This window comes from Narcine bancroftii, chromosome 2 (genome assembly GCF_036971445.1).
Source record: "Narcine bancroftii isolate sNarBan1 chromosome 2, sNarBan1.hap1, whole genome shotgun sequence".
NCBI classification, from domain to species: Eukaryota; Metazoa; Chordata; class Chondrichthyes; order Torpediniformes; family Narcinidae; genus Narcine; species Narcine bancroftii.
Window position 1 is genome coordinate 234,194,352 of NC_091470.1, and position 16,059 is coordinate 234,210,410.

Here is a 16,059-nt window from a genome sequence, read left to right on the forward strand (position 1 = left end):
CACATCACATCAGTTTGATCCAAAGTATTGCTTTTCAAGGGATTTGAAATGCTGCACAGAAAACCTCTTACAGCTATTATCCAAGCTTCTCAAAATGTTATGTACCTCGTAGCAAGGCTAAAAGAGGCAATGACAATGGTCATACAAATAAAATCAAGTAGACTATGAACAATGTATGAACTGAAGCATCAATTGGATAATTGTAAAGGAAATAAATAGACAGCTGAAGAAATGGGAGTAAAGCTTATTAATGTATCCCAAATGCAAATCGACCTGAAACCCCATTTGGAATAGCAGAATAATTAACCCACAATTCATCTGCTGAATTTGTTAACCTGCCTGCAGTGAACTGGGATTCACTGGTGGTGTGTTGTGCTGGCTCCACCCCCATCTGCTCACATATAACCCTGGTTTCCCCACCTAAACCCAGAACACTTCTGAAGACTACCCTACCCTTAGTTATAAGCTAATAAAAGCATTTGTTCTCCCTCAAGTCATGAGAGCTTTTATTCACGCTACAATTTTATTAGCTTATTCCCTCATGATGAAAGCGTTACTCAAGACAGGTATGCTACTGATAGACCCTTTGTCCCCCGATGTGGCTGAGGAGTTCAAATACTGGCTAGACGGCTTCCAGGCCTAACTGAATGCGACCAGAGACGTTTTCCACACTGATGAATTCAGGAGGTCTGCACTCATTTGAGGGTAGGAATGAAATGGTATGCAGTCATCAGGGACTGCTCGACATCTTTCTTCATTGGCTTGGCTTCGCGGACGAAGATTTATGGAGGGGGTAAATGTCCATGTCAGCTGCAGGCTCGATTGTAGCTGACAAGTCCGATGCGGGACAGGCAGACACGGTTGCAGCGGAAAATTGGTTGGTTGGGGTTGGGTTTTTCCTCCTTTGTCTTTTGTCAGTGAGGTGGGCTCTGTGGTCTTCTTCAAAGGAGGTTGCTGCCTGCCGAACTGTGAGGGGCCAAGATGCATGGTTTGAGGCCATATCAGCCCACTGGCGGTGGTCAATGTGGCAGGCACCAAGAGATTTCTTTAGGCAGTCCTTGTACCTCTTCTTTGGTGCATCTCTGTCACGGTGGCCAGTGGAGAGCTCGCCATATAACACGATCTTGGGAAGGCGATGGTCCTCCATTCTGGAGACGTGACCCACCCAGCGCAGCTGGATCTTCAGCAGCGTGGACTCGATGCTGTCGGCCTCTGCCATTTCGAGTACTTCGACGTTAGGGATGAAGGCGCTCCAATGAATGTTGAGGATGGAGCGGAGACAACGCTGGTGGAAGCGTTCTAGGAGCCGTAGGTGATGCCGGTAGAGGACCCATGATTCGGAGCCGAACAGGAGTGTGGGTATGACAACGGCTCTGTATACGCTTATCTTTGTGAGGTTTTTCAGTTGGTTGTTTTTCCAGACTCTTGTGTAGTCTTCCAGCGGCGCTATTTGACTTGTCGAGTCTGTTGTCTATCTCGTTGTCGATCCTTGCATCTGATGAAATGGTGCAGCCGAGATAGGTAAACTGGTTGACCGTTTTGAGTTTTGTGTGCCCGATGGAGATGTGGGGGGGCTGGTAGTCATGGTGGGGAGCTGGCTGATGGAGGACCTCAGTTTTCTTCAGGCTGATTTCCAGGCCAAACATTTTGGCAGTTTCCGCAAAGCAGGACGTCAAGCGCTGAAGAGCTGGCTCTAAATGGGCAACTAAAGCGGCATTGTCTGCAAAGAATAGTTCACGGACAAGTTTCTCTTGTGATTTGGTGTGAGCTTGCAGGCGCCTCAGATTGAAGAGACTGCCATCCGTGCGGTACCGGATGTAAACAGCGTCTTCATTGTTGAGGTCTTTCATGGCTTGTTTCAGCATCATGCTGAAGAAGATTGAAAAGAGGGTTGGTGCGAGAACACAGCCTTGCTTCACGCCATTGTTAATGGAGAAGGGTTCAGAGAGCTCATTGCTGTATCTGACCCGACCTTGTTGGTTTTTGTGCAGTTGGATAACCATGTTGAGGAACTTTGGGGGGCATCCGATGCGCTGTAGTATTTGCCAAAGCCCTTTCCTGCTCACGGCGTCGAAGGCTTTGGTGAGGTCAACAAAGGTGATGTAGAGTCCTTTGTTTTGTTCTCTGCACTTTTCTTGGAGCTGTCTCAGGGCAAAGAACATGTCACTAGTTCCTCTGTTTGCGCGAAAGCCGCACTGTGATTCTGGGAGAATATTATCGGCGACACTAGGTATTATTCTATTTAGAAGAATCCTAGCGAAGATTTTGCCTGCAATGGAGAGCAGTGTGATTCCCCTGTAGTTTGAGCAGTCTGATTTCTCGCCTTTGTTTTTGTACAGGGTGATGATGATGGCATCTCGAAGGTCCTGAGGCAGTTTTCCTTGGTCCCAACAAAGCTTGAAAAACTCATGCAGTTTGACATGCAGAGTTTTGCCACCAGCCTTCCAGACCTCTGGGGGGATTCCATCCATACCTGCTGCTTTGCCACTTTTCAGCTGTTCAATTGCCTTATATGTCTCATCCTGGGTGACCCAGGAAATCCAGGAGCTGCTGGCAAAGAAGTGAGCTGTCCACCAGGTTCACCTTACAAAGCCGTCCTGTCCAGAGAAGAAACAAGCCTTCCGTCGTGCATGTAGCCATCTTCAGCGCAAACTCCAGTAGATCCAAAATGAGTGGTGGACTAGCCTCGCCAAGCGAACCCAGCTCAGCGCGGACATTGGTGACTTCAGGCGTTTTTACGAGGCTCTAAAGGCTGTGTACGGCCCCTCACCCCAAGTCCAAAGCCCGCTGCGCAGCTCAGACGGCAAAGTCCTCCTCAGCGACAAGATCTCCATCCTCAACCGATGGTCAGAACACTTCCAATCTCTTTACAGTGCCAACCGCTCAGTCCAAGATTCCGCCCTGCTCCAGCTCCCTCAACAGCCCCCAAGGCTAGAGCTGGATGAGGTCCTCACCCAGGATGAGACTGCTTGACATACGCTGCTGTTATGAAGGCATTGTAGGCAAGGTGCCTGAAGTTGCAGACCGAGGTCCTAGTGAGGCACCGACTCGCTCTATGTCGCCAGCAGTCAGGAAAGACAATTAATGACTACCTGCTGGATTTATGGACACTTGCCTAGAAGTGCAGGTACAAAGTGGCTGCAGGCCACGTTCATAAAGAAGAACAGATCCGGGCCACTCTAGTCGCGGGATCCGCTTGATGTACATGAGACAGCGACTGCTCGAGTTGGGAAAGAAGGACCTGGCTAGCCATGTCGAGCTGGTCAAATTGTTGGAACAGGCCAAGCTTGAGAACGACAACCTCAAAGACAGTGAGCTCGCTCACCCAGGCGGCCCCTTCCAAGGACTGGCTGCTCCTGCTACCCCTGCCCTGACAACTGCTGCTTCCCGTGCTAAGGCGTGTTTTTTCTGTGGCAAGAGCCAGCATCTCAATGTCATTGTCCAGCAAAAGACTCAGTGTGTTCCAGCTGTAGCAAGAAAGGGCATTGGGCAAGGGTTTGACGTGCGAGGGGAAGCCCGGGGAAATCTGCAGCCTGCATCACTGCTGGATCCGATTCCTGCCCCGAATTCACGCAAACCCATTTGCTGCACGACACGCCGAAGGAGGGTGGTCGCGAGGAATCAAAGCGAAAAAGCTCAGTAGCCATCTTGCCATGACCCAAATTCAAACTCGGCGCCATCATTGTCGTAAGGAGGAGGAGGGCGGCCATCTTCTTGCACAACAAGATCGACGCCATCTTACCTATGCAAGGCAAACAAGGACCGTGGGGGCCACTCGAGCGAGGAGCATGGAGTCTCTGGGGAGCAATTCTCGATGGTCCTAGATCAGGACAGACCTCACTATCTCAGCAACTCCATAATGACTGTGAAAGTAAACAGACATTCCACTATGTGCCTAATCGACATAGTCTCTACTGAAAGTTTCATAGACTTACAGACTGTGCAAAAGTACAACCTGAAGATGTATCCTTCTAATTACTGCATATTTCTCGCATCTCATTTGCATTCTATGCGTGTTCAACAACATTGTATAGTACATTTGTCTTTTGAAGGTGGGGGGGGGGTGGTTTGTAAATTTTGCTTGCATATACTTGAGGATTAGACTATTTCTGTTAAGAGGAGGAAAGATTAAAACAAGAGGACATGAGTTAAGAATTAAGGGGCAGAGGTTTAGAGGTAACATGAGGGGGAACTTCTTTACTCAGAGAGCGGTAGACGTGTGGAATGAGCTTCCGGGAGAAATAGTGGCGGCAGAGTCAATTGTATTATTTAAGAAAAGGTTGGACAGGTATATGGATGAGAAGAAGATGGAGGGTTATGGGCATTGTGCAGGGAGGTGGGACTAGAGAGGGGTGTTTGGTTCGGTGCGGACTAGAAGGGCCTAATGGCCTGTTTCCTTGCTGTAAATTGTTATGTTATATATGTTATGAATTGTGTAGTCCGGTGTTGTTGAGTCTGGGCTTCCAGCATCACCTTAAAAGTGTGACCTTGGAGTATTCTGGTCCCCTCCCCTGTAACGGTTCCGAACCGAGGCCCCTAAAATCAGAACCCACATGCAGCCTCTCCACACTGAATATTGACCCCCCCCTCCTCTCTTCCCGAGTCTGTCCTCAGATTGCAAACCCATTGCTACCAAGAGCAAGAGGTACAGTACAGCAGACCGAGATTTCATAAAGTCTGAGATGATGTCTGCTCAAAGAAGATATCATTGAGCCTAGCACAAGCCCAGTGGTAGTGATAAAAGGGGGGAAAAAAGTCCAGGATAGTGATTGACTGCAGTCAAACTATTAATCAGTACACGCTACTAGACGCATATACCCTCTCTTGTATTTCAGACACGGTGAATGATAACACGCTGAATCGGGTCTATTCAATCATCTATCTGAAAGTTGCCTATCACTAGCAGCCAATCTCTTGGAGGACCATCCATATATGGAATTTGAGAATAACGGTCGTCTCTACCAATCCCAGAGGGTCCCTTTCGGTATTATAAATGGGGTTTTGATCTTCCAGAGGCAGATGGACAGAATGGTTGATGAGTATGGGTTGAAGGCTACCTTCCCCTACCTCAATAAATGTCACCATCTGTGGCCACACCTTGGAAGACCATGACGCCAACCTCCATTGTTTTCTCCACATGGCAAAAGCTCTGAACCTTACTTAGAATTCTGATCAGTGCATGTTCAGGATTAAACGTCTTGCTATCCTTGGCTATGTGGTGGAGAATGACATAATTGGCCCCAATCCTGGTAGGATATGCCCCATAGTAGAGCTCCCCATCCCCAGGACCACCAAGTTTTGAGGATATGCCTGGAATTTTTCTCATATTAAACCCAGTGGATCCCTCAATACACTGGGTTTGCCCTCTCTGAAAAGGCACTAATTTCTCCCTCTCAGCTGAATCCCAAACGGCTTTTAACTACCTCTGGAACCACATTGTGAAAGTCGCCATGCACACGATGGACAAGAACGTGCTTTTCCAAGTGGAAAGCAATGCTTTGGACATAGCCCTGGCTGCTACCCTCAACCAGGCGGGCGTCACCTGCATTTTTTGGCGGACATTGCAAGGCCATAAGCTCCATAGCCCGTTGGTGGAAAATGACCTCAGGCCATTGTAGGAACTGGAGGCACCACCTGGTTGGCAGAAGGTTTACAGTCCTCACTGACCATTGCTCAGTTGCATTCTTGTTTAGTAATGTCAAGAGGAGCAAAATCAAGAATGAAAAGATTGCTACATGAAAGATCGAGCTCTCCACCTACACTTATGGCATTGTCTATCAGCCAGGAGCCCTTAATGACCCTCCAGATGCCTTATCCAGAGGAAGCTGTGCCTCTACACACACCAGCCAACTGGTCTATGCACAATGAGCTCTGCCATCCATGGGTCACCCGCATGGCTCATTTTGTCAATGGGCGCAATCTGCCTAACTTCATGGAAGGCGTCAGTGAAATGACCAGGAATAGCTAGGACTGCAGGGAGTGCAAGCTGCACTTCTACCGCCTTGCAAAGGCGCACCTGATCAAGTTATCCAGGACTTTCAAGTGGCTCAGCATCGATTGTAAGAGACCTCTCCCCTCCCCAAACGGGAACACCTTCTTCCTTTGTAATTGACAAGTACTTGCACTTCCCATTCACTATTCCATGCCCAGACACATCCACCTCATCGGTCATGAAGACTCTATACTAATGATGAGCTACATCAGTATCTGTTGGTGAGGGGCATAGTGTCCAGCAGGACTTCTAGCTACAACCCCCAGGGGAATGGACAGGTTGAAAAGGAGAATGCCATGGTCTGGAAGGCTGTCAAACTGGTCCTGAAGTCAAAAGGCCTTCCAGACTTGTACTGGCAGGACATCTTCCCAATGTTGTTCCATTCCATCCTGTTGCTACTACGTACCACAACCAACACTACTCCTTATGAAGGAGGTTTGGCATCAGGAACTACACTCCCAGTCTGGCTAACCAATCCTGGTCTGATCCTTCTGAGGAAGCACGAGCGAAGCAAGCCTGACACCCTGGTGGAAAGGGTGAAACTACTGCACGTCAATCATACATATGCCTATGTGGAGTACCCAGGTGGCAGCGAGGACACCATCTCCATCAGAGACCTGGCACCCACCGGAACAGAGGGTTCGTTGTCTCAGTTGCCCTGCAAGCCACGGATCTCATTCTTGCCGACCCCCAATCAGGGCCTCAGGGGATTCAGGTCAGGAGGAAAGTGCATCCCCCTCTACCATAGACCCAGTCTGCCTCTTCTCCCTTACAAGGGGATCAGGAGACTCAAGGAGTCCAAGGCCCCCTAGTGCTAAGGCACTCCACCAGGATCTCCAGACCCCCAGATCACTTAAACTTGCAAATAACTTTTTTTTTTAAAACCATTTGTTTCTGAACGCATGTTCTCTGCCTTCATTCACAGACCCTAAATTCTATAGGAAGGGGTGAATGCAGTGAACTGGGATTCACTGGTAGCATGCTGTGCTGATGGCTGGCCCCACCTCCTGGCACCACTCCATTCTGCCCACATATAACGCTGATTTCCCACCTAAACCCAGAATCCTTCTGAAGACCACTGGGAAACCCTGCCCATAATTAGAAATTATAAAAAGGTTTGTTCTCCCTCCAGTCATGAGAGCTTTTATTCAGACTACACTGCCCCAGATTTCTCTCTTGCTCACACTAATAAACTATTTGCATTTTGTATGTGATTGGATTCATTACATGTTTTGAACAATGTTATAAGCTACAAAGTGAATATTCAGTAATGTACCATGTCTAATTGGAGCTTAGGGCAAAAGACAAACTGGTTACACCAGAGAGATCTTAAAGAGATTAAGAAAACATTTGTAACCAATGGAGTTGTAGGCTGATGAGTCAGTATGAATAATAGCCACCATTTTTTTTTCAAGATTCAATTTATTGTTATTGTAAAAACATTATAATGCTCTTTGAAGCACTTTATTAAAATAAAAACAATAAATCATAATTTCTGAATGAAATTGAAAACAACTCTTTTAAGAGGAATTAAAATATTTGATTCTACTTGGCTATTAAGGTGAAAAAAAGAGGTCAGGGTCAATAATCCAAAATCTAACCTTATTTTATTCACACATATAACATCATTGGCAAGGCCAACACTTAATAATCTTTACTAATTTCTTTTGAGATAACGTGAACTATCCACTTGGTATTCATTCTCACATATTTGCAAGTTAGGGAGTTCCAGGATATGGGCCCGCTACAACAAACAAGTGACCAGGGTTCGATAATTCAGGAGGGGAGCTTGGAAATCATGATGGTCTTCTGCACCGGCTGCCTGCAATTTCAAGAGGTAAAGATAATGTGCTTGGGTTAATCCCATTCAAGTCATTTTGGTAAATTCCTGCAATATGTCCTGTTAGTGGTCCACATTGAAATGACTTGTATCTGAGCTGGAGGGATGTGTGAAAGATGTTACTTTCTCCTAGATAATATCAAGCAGCTTCAATGCTGTAAAGGTGACATTCAGTCCAGAAGTAGAAACTTTTCCCATCGCACTCTTGACATGACTAATTGATGTCGAAAGACTTTTGAAATCATGAGATGATCTGACTTTTCTTTAAGCCATTTTATTTGTAGAGTTTGTCAAGTTAAGATTTTGGTCAATGCTAATCTCTGCAAGTTGTTGAATGTAGAGGTTTTCATTAATGGAAAAGTTGAAGAGGTGACTGCTCATTAATGGTGCTCTTTTCACTACAAAAACCCATTCTTCTAATCCCAAAACACATATTGTACTTAGTCCAGTTTCACCTTAATCACTTTATAGGGGACCACAAAGTGAAAATCTTCTGAGGCATTTTATTCACATTACAATAAGAATGAAGACGAAATACCAATAAATCAATTTGATTCATTAGTCTTGGTTGTAACTTTGCAAAAATACCTTTGAAAACTCAAGTTCAACCTCATGCAAAACTTTAATGTTTGATATTTGGGTTCATTTTCTTGCTCTGGTGCTCCAGGTGTGTTTCTGTTGAAAGAGCTTTGCTGGAGTACAGAGCCAACATGGCAGAAATGAGCTTTCGTGCAGATGTTGGTACTGCTATCCTGTTCATAGAAGTGGTTGTGCATTTTATAGTTAACAATGTAGTTCCAAAGACATAAAAGGTTCCATACTAGCAGAGTATTGGTTTCAGAATAAACAATGCTTGCAGAAGGTCATGCTAGAAAGCAGCCAGCTTTCTTCTGTTGTCTATACCCTCCAAATCTTTATCTGTGCCCTCAGGGGAAGCACTGTGATGGAAGAGCGTCTTTCTGCATCATCCCTTCTGAGTTGCAGATTTCGGATTTAAAGAATGGAGATACCAATCTATGAGAGGATTCTTGTCAAGGTAAGTTCTGATGTTGTTTTATGATCCAATGCCCTCCTCCCTCTTTTGCTGGCCTTGAAATCTCGTGAGGCATGAATTAATCCTTACGTGAGGGTAAGCTGGCATTGTTCATGAATCCAATTTCAATGGGGCTTTCACTTTTGAAACAACTTCTGGTCGTAATATCTTTGATATTGTGTTCCAGTGTGGATTCAACACAGCAGTACACATTTATTTCCATTTAAAAGCAGAAAGACAGCAATGTGCTAACTGTTTTCTTTAAAAAGACAGCATGGAAAAATCTGTGAAACAAACTAACATAATTACTCACCTTGTGGTCGTTTACACTGCATGCCTTAAGTTCCTGTGCAAGTTAGTCCCTGTGCTTTTATGTGGACCAATGTGGACTGAGTCATCAACTGGATGTTGAATTCATGAGGCGAGTTTTGCAGAGTGATTTAGACTGCAGGCTTCCCCCCAAAAAGTAGTAGGGATCCTGCAGGATAAAGCAGGTCAGTAGTTCCTCTGTTTGCGCAAACAGAGGAACTACTGACATGGTCTTTGCCCTCAGACAACTCCAAGAGAAGTGCAGAGAACAAAACAAAGGACTCTACATCACCTTTGTTGACCTCACCAAAGCCTTCAACACAGTGAGCAGGAAAGGGCTTTGGCAAATACTAGAGCGCCTCGGATGCCCCCCAAAGTTCCTCAACATGGTTATCCAACTGCACGAAAACCAACAAGGTCAGGTCAGATATAGCAATGACCTCTCTGAACCCTTCTCCATAAACAATGGCGTGAAGCAAGGCTGCGTTCTCGCACCAACCCTCTTTTCAATCTTCTTCAGCATGATGCTGAACCAAGCCATGAAAGACCTCAACAATGAAGATGCTGTTTACATCTGGTACCACCTGAAAGCTCACACCAAGACACAAGAGCAATTTGTCCGTGAACTACTCTTTGCAGACAATGCCGCTTTAGTTGCCCATTCAGAGCCAGCTCTTCTGCGCTTGACGTTCTGTTTTGCGGAAACTGCCAAAATGTTTGGCCTGGAAGTCAGTCTGAAGAAAACTGAGGTCCTCCATCAGCCAGCTCCCCACCATGACTACCAGACCCCCCACATCTCCATCAGGCACACAAAACTCAAAACGGTCATCCAATTTACCTTTCTCGGCTGCACCATTTCATCGGATGCAAGGATCGATAACGAGATAGACAACAGACTCGCCAAGGCAAATAGAGCCTTTGGAAGACTACACAGAGTCTGGAATAACAACCAACTGAAAAACCTCACAAAGATAAGTGTATACAGAGCCGTTGTCATACCCACACTCCTGTTCGGTTCCGAATCATGTGTCCTCTACCGGTATCACCTACGGCTCCTAGAACGCTTCCACCAGCATTGTCTCCGCTCCATCCTCAACATTCATTGGAGCGACTTCATCCCTAACATCGAAGTACTCTAGATGGCTGAGGGCGACAGCATCGAATCCACGCTGTTGAAGATCAAACTTGGCTGGGTAGGTCACGTCTCCAGAATGGAGGACCATCGCCTCCCCAAGATCGTGTTATATGGCGAGGTCTCCACTGGCCACCGTGACAGAGGTGCACCAAAGAAGAGGTACAAGGACTGCCTAAAGAAATCTCTTGGTGCCTGCCACATTGACCACCACCAGTGGGCTGATATCGCTCAAACCGTGCATCTTGATGCCTCACAGTTCGGCGGGCAGCAACCTCCTTTGAAGAAGACTGCAGAGTCCACCTCACTGACAAAAGACAAAGGAGGAAAAACCCAACACCCAACCCCAACCAACCAATTTTCCCCTGCAACCATGTCTGCCTGTCCCACATCGGACTTGTCAGCCGCAAACGAGCCTGCAGCTGACATGGACATTTTACCCCTCCATAAATCTTTGTATGCGAAGCCAAGCCAAAGAAAGCACAGTGCAGTAATTGACTAAAAATTCTTGCACTTTCCTTTTAAGGCTGCCCTGTAAATTTTGTTGATTGTGCCATTACACACCTGCAGACAAAAAACCCTACTTGACACACCTTGTTACTTAAATGGGCTTATTCCTGCATTGGCAAATCTTTCCCCTAATGCTGGTTTGTCACTTCTGCTTTCTGATGCTATGCAGGCCCACCTTGATACCCTTCATCACTCTGAAAATAATGGGGAAATGTGAGATCCAAAATCATGAACTTTATATCGGACTCCAGTTCCGTGATTGCATCCACGCAGTGCCTCCTAGAATTATTGACAAGCATCAAGAATGATCAATGTACTCAAACTTCATTGGATGAGATGCTAATGAAGAATGTGAACACTGACAATGTCTCTATTCTAAGCCAAAGTGGCAAAAAGGCCCACTTGTCTTTTTAAAATCAACCTGCCGGTGACTAGTCATGACTTGCATTGCTTTTCATAATGTACATTAACGATCTGGAGGATAGAACAGATGGTCTTGTGACAAAGTTCGCAGATGATACAAAGATAGGTGGAGGACAGGTAGAGTTGAGGAAGCAGGGAGTCTGCAGAGGGAATTGAACAGGTTGGGTAATGGACAAAAAGACAGTTCAAATACAGCATTGGGAAGTGTGTGGTCAGGCATTTGGTAGAAGGAATGAATTCATAAATGGTTTTCTAAATGAAGAGATAATTCAGAAAGGGATTTAAGAGTCCTAGCGCAGAATTCTCTAAAGGTTAACTTGCAAATTGAGCTGGTAGTAAGGCAAATGCAATCTTAGCATTCATTTTGAGAAATCCAGAATATAAAAGATCTAAGGCTGACGATTTATAAGTTGTTGATCAGGATATATTTGGAGTTTTGTGAGCAATTTTGTGACCAATATCTAAAGAAGGATGTGCCTGTATTGCAGAGGGTCCAGAGGACATTTATAAGAATGATCTCAAGGATGAGAAAGTTAATTTTTGAGGAGCATTTGATAGCACTGTGCCTGTTCTCATTGGAATTTAGAAGGTTGAGGGACTATCATTGAAGCATGCCAAATATTGGAAAGGTGGTTGTGGATAGAATGTTTCCAGTAGTAGGGGTCTAGGACCTGCTTTATCCTGCTTTAGAACAAAAGAACACCCATTTATAACAGAGATGAGGAGTAATTTCTTCATCAAGAGGGTGGTGAATCTGTAGAATTTGTTGCCACTGACAATTGTGGTGTTCATATCATTTGGTATATTTAAGGTGGAGGTTGATCGGAAAAGGTTTCAAAAGTTTCTGCGAGAAGACAGATGAAAGATGTTGAGAGGGAAAAATAAATCAACAATGATTGCATGGGAGAGCAGATTCAATGGGCTGAATGGCCCAATACATCTTTTGGTCTTATCAACCCAAAAGACTGAATGCGCATGCATTCTAGGTCAGAGAACCTTTGAGCAATTTCAACTTGAGGATTTTAAGTAACCGGATGACAAACTGATATGGCACCTTACTCCTTTAAGGGGAAAAAACTGCTGACTTAGGAAAAGGTTAAAAATCACATTGTGACTCCTGCCAAAAATCAGCATACTATTGCCAAAATGTTGATCATTGTTATTATGTTTCAAATGCATTTATCTAACATCTGTGCCAGTAAAAAAGTTGCCAATAATCTACGGAGTAGACTTTAAATGTATGCTCTCTCTCTGTGATTGCCCTGAGCGCTGATCTCAGAGCAATTCATCACTTTCAAAGTCTTGGACAATTCAGTTTCGAACTCTATTACATCCATATCACTTGAAATTATTATGATCTAGATCAGGTTGTTGTCACGCACATCAGCATCTTTCAGCTTAATAAATTTCCCTCATTAAAAAAAAAAGCCATCTGCACAATTCACAGATTGAACAAGAGCCAATGTTTCCATTTGCAATATACCACACATCAAACTTGCATTAAAGTTAAGTTGACCTTGACAGTGCACAGTTCAGGTTACAATGAATTGTGTTGGCTGTGGCCAGCAGATGTCAAGAGAGCTGATGATGCTGAGCTATGGAGGTGGGGTGCGAGTATGCGCCATGCTTCACATAGACCCACTGGGAGGCCAGGTGACAGACAGTGGTGAAGTTGTTGTCACATCTGTCACTCACAAGGGGCTGAATGGTGTTGCCCAGAGCTGCCGAGTTTCCTCTGAATTACGTGGCATCGTTGTTGGACACAAGGATCCACTCCCAGTTTTATACTGGTGAATCAGCCTCTCTGATCCAAATCAGGGAGATCTGGTATAGGACTAGGTGACCCCCTTCTCCTGAAGATTTTAGGAGAAAGGAGTTTTCATCAACTTTACACTTACTTTACATTATCTTAATGTTTTGAATTATGTCTTACACTATGGGGCAGGACCTCAGTATGTGTGCCACTGAAAACTTGCTGTTTAACACCATGATGAAGAAGACCAGATCTGTATCTGGCCAAGTTCAGACATGGTTCGCAAGTCTGGCAATGGGCTAAATCCAACCAAATTTATCCTGCTCATGTTCCATTACCTTCCTGCCTCTGTCCTAGAGGCTCCAATAGCTCCGTGGTTAGAGCACTGGTCTTGTAAACCAGGGGTCGCGAGTTTGTTCCTTGCTGGGGCTTCATTTCTGTGAGAGATGCTTGACAAAGTGGTAACTGTCTTCCTTATGGTAGACAAAGTTAAAGAATCTTTTGTATGTTAAATTCCAAATGTAGTATTATGTGACAATAATGGAACCTTTAACGATTCAGGTGATTCTAGGGACTCCAGGAAACTGTCCTTTCCAGTGTGGATGACAGGGAAAGAGTCCATCACAATCATATAGAAACTTCCTGGGGCAGGAAGTTTCCAAAGTTTTTTGTGTGACTTTTCTTGATGCAGAAAGAGACTGGGGGAAAAAATAAATCAAAACTGTGGGCAGTGTGAGGAGTGGAAGAAACACAGCCACCACATTGAGAGTCGTTAATGACTGTCTTTATTCAAATTCAGCACGCCCCTACAAGGGTAGCATGAGCTCAGTCACCTGGTGCATTGTGACGTCATAATCGCTGCCCAGGGTGCGCGCTGGAAGGGATGCTGGAGTCAGAGAGAAACCTCTGAACATGCCATTTCCCCATGGCTGCCCCACCACGTGGCGATACAAGCGGGGCCGGTTCGCCATGAGGATGCGTGCCACCACACACCTCCCCCCTCCCAAGAACCAGTCACTTTGGCGGCCGGCCCCTGCACTTGGGTATGATAGTCTGCACTGGCTGTGATAAGTCCATATGGGCCACCTTCAGGCAGTCCACCCTAAAAAGTTCCTCTCTCCCCCAACATCCAGGGTGAAGGTTCCACCAGACTGGTGCAAGACTTTGTATGGCCCCTTGTACGGTCGCTGTAGCGGTGCACCTTGTGGTCCCCTCCGCACAAAAATGAACTAGGCAGAGTCGAGCTCTTTGAGGACATGAAATGGCTGGGTGCCATGGCGTACTGGGGGTGGCGGAGCTAGGGTCCACCAGCAGGTTTTTGTCGGTGGCCGTGGTGTCAGGGTTTGGGCCAAAAAACTCACCCAGCAGGGAAAGCGATGCGCCATAGACCATCTCTGCTGCTGAAGCCTGCAGGTTCTCCTTGGGTGCTGTCCTAATCCCGGAGGACCCAGGGTAGTTCGTCCACCCAGTCTTGACCAAAGAGCCTGGCCATGTGATGCCTTCAGGTGCCTGTGGAACCTCTCTACCAACCCGTTGGACTGTGTGTGGTATGGTGTGGTGGAGCTTGACACCACCCCCGCCCCCAGGAGCTTCACCATCCGAGTACACAAGGTAGACGTGAACTACACCCTGTTGCTAGTGATGTGTGCCAGTACTCCGAATCCAGCAATCCATTGGCTGACCAGAGTCCTGGCACATGTCCCTGCGGAGGCCTCCTTAATCAGGACAGCCTCCAGCTGCCTTGTGGCCGACCCACCACCAAGAGGAGGTAACGAGCCTCCTTGGACACCGGCAGGGGCCCGACGACATCAACGTGGATGTGTTGGAATCTGCGAACTGCCAGGTCAAAGTTCTGGATGGAAGCTCACGTGTGTCGCTGGACCTTGGAGGTCGAGCACCTGGTACAGTTCTTGGCCAGTTCCACCACCTCCTTCAGCCCGTGCCACACATACTGCTCCGCAACCATCCGCACAGTTGTCTTTACCGCTGGGTGAACGGGGTCATGGATCAGACTGAAGACCTTCACCCTCCAGTGCGGTGAGACCACCGGGTGCTGCGTGCCTGTTGAGATGTCGCAGAGCAATGTGTCCGGGCTTCTGGGCACCCGGACATCCTCGAGTTTGAGGCCCAAGATAGCAGTCTGCAAGGCCTCCATCTCCGCATCGTTCCTCTGTGCCCGAGCCAGTTGCTCATAATCCAGGCCAGGCACGAGAGTGTTGATGGCTTGATGGGAGAGTGCATCCACCATGACATTGTCCTTGCCGGCCCTGTGTTGGATGCCGGTTGTGAACTCAGACACGTACGAGAGGTGGCGCTGCTGTCTGGCGGACCACTGATCCTTGGCCATCGCCAGTGCTTGAGTGAGGGGCTTGTGATTCGTGAAGGCTGTGAATGGCCTGCCCTCAAGGAAGTAGGGAAAATGGCATGTGACCAAATACAGCACCAAGAGCTCCCGGTCGAAAGCGCGGTATTTGAGCTCCGGCGGGTGCAGCTGCTTGCTGAAAAAGACCAGCGGGCACCATTGTCCATCAAGCCACTGTTCCAGAACACCCTCCCCCCTCACTGCCATAGCTGAGGCATCCATGGAGAGGGCCATGTGTGCCTCCGGCCGCGGGTGCTCCAGCAGCATGGCGCTGGCTAGTACCTCCGTTGTCGTGATGAAAGCCTTGTCCACCTCCTCTGACCACGATAAAGTCTTTTCTTTGGTGGCCAGGAGCACGAACAATGGGCGCATGGTGCACACGGCTCCAGGGATGAAATGATGGTAAAAGTTCACCATCCCCATGAACTCTTGGGGGCCTTTCAGGGTGGAGGGTTTGGTAATTGTTGAACAGCTGCTACCTTTTCCGGCATGGCCCCAGCCACCGAAATGGAGTGGCCCAGGAACTGAAGGGATTCCTAGCCGAAATGGCATTTGGCCGCATTGATGCGAGGTCGAAGTCTGCCAGCTGGGCAAAGTGTGTGTGGAGGTGGGCTTTTTGTTCATTGTGGTTGTGACTGGCAATGAGAATATCATCCAGGTAAATGAACACAAAGTCCAAGTCTTTTCCAACCATGTCCATGAGGC

At 46.8% G+C, this 16,059-nt stretch overlaps 1 long non-coding RNA gene across 5 annotated transcripts in view; it reads right to left on the reverse strand.

Annotated features, from left to right (window-relative positions):
- The window catches only part of LOC138755142 (uncharacterized), a 467,989-nt gene extending 454,235 nt beyond the window's left edge, over positions 1-13,754 (reverse strand). For all 5 annotated transcript variants that reach the window (XR_011352046.1, XR_011352047.1, XR_011352049.1 and 2 more), the window contains exon 1: positions 13,331-13,754. This is a non-coding gene — a long non-coding RNA (uncharacterized lncRNA). The remainder of the gene's footprint in view (positions 1-13,330) is intronic.
- Between the last annotated feature and the right edge of the window lie 2,305 nt (positions 13,755-16,059).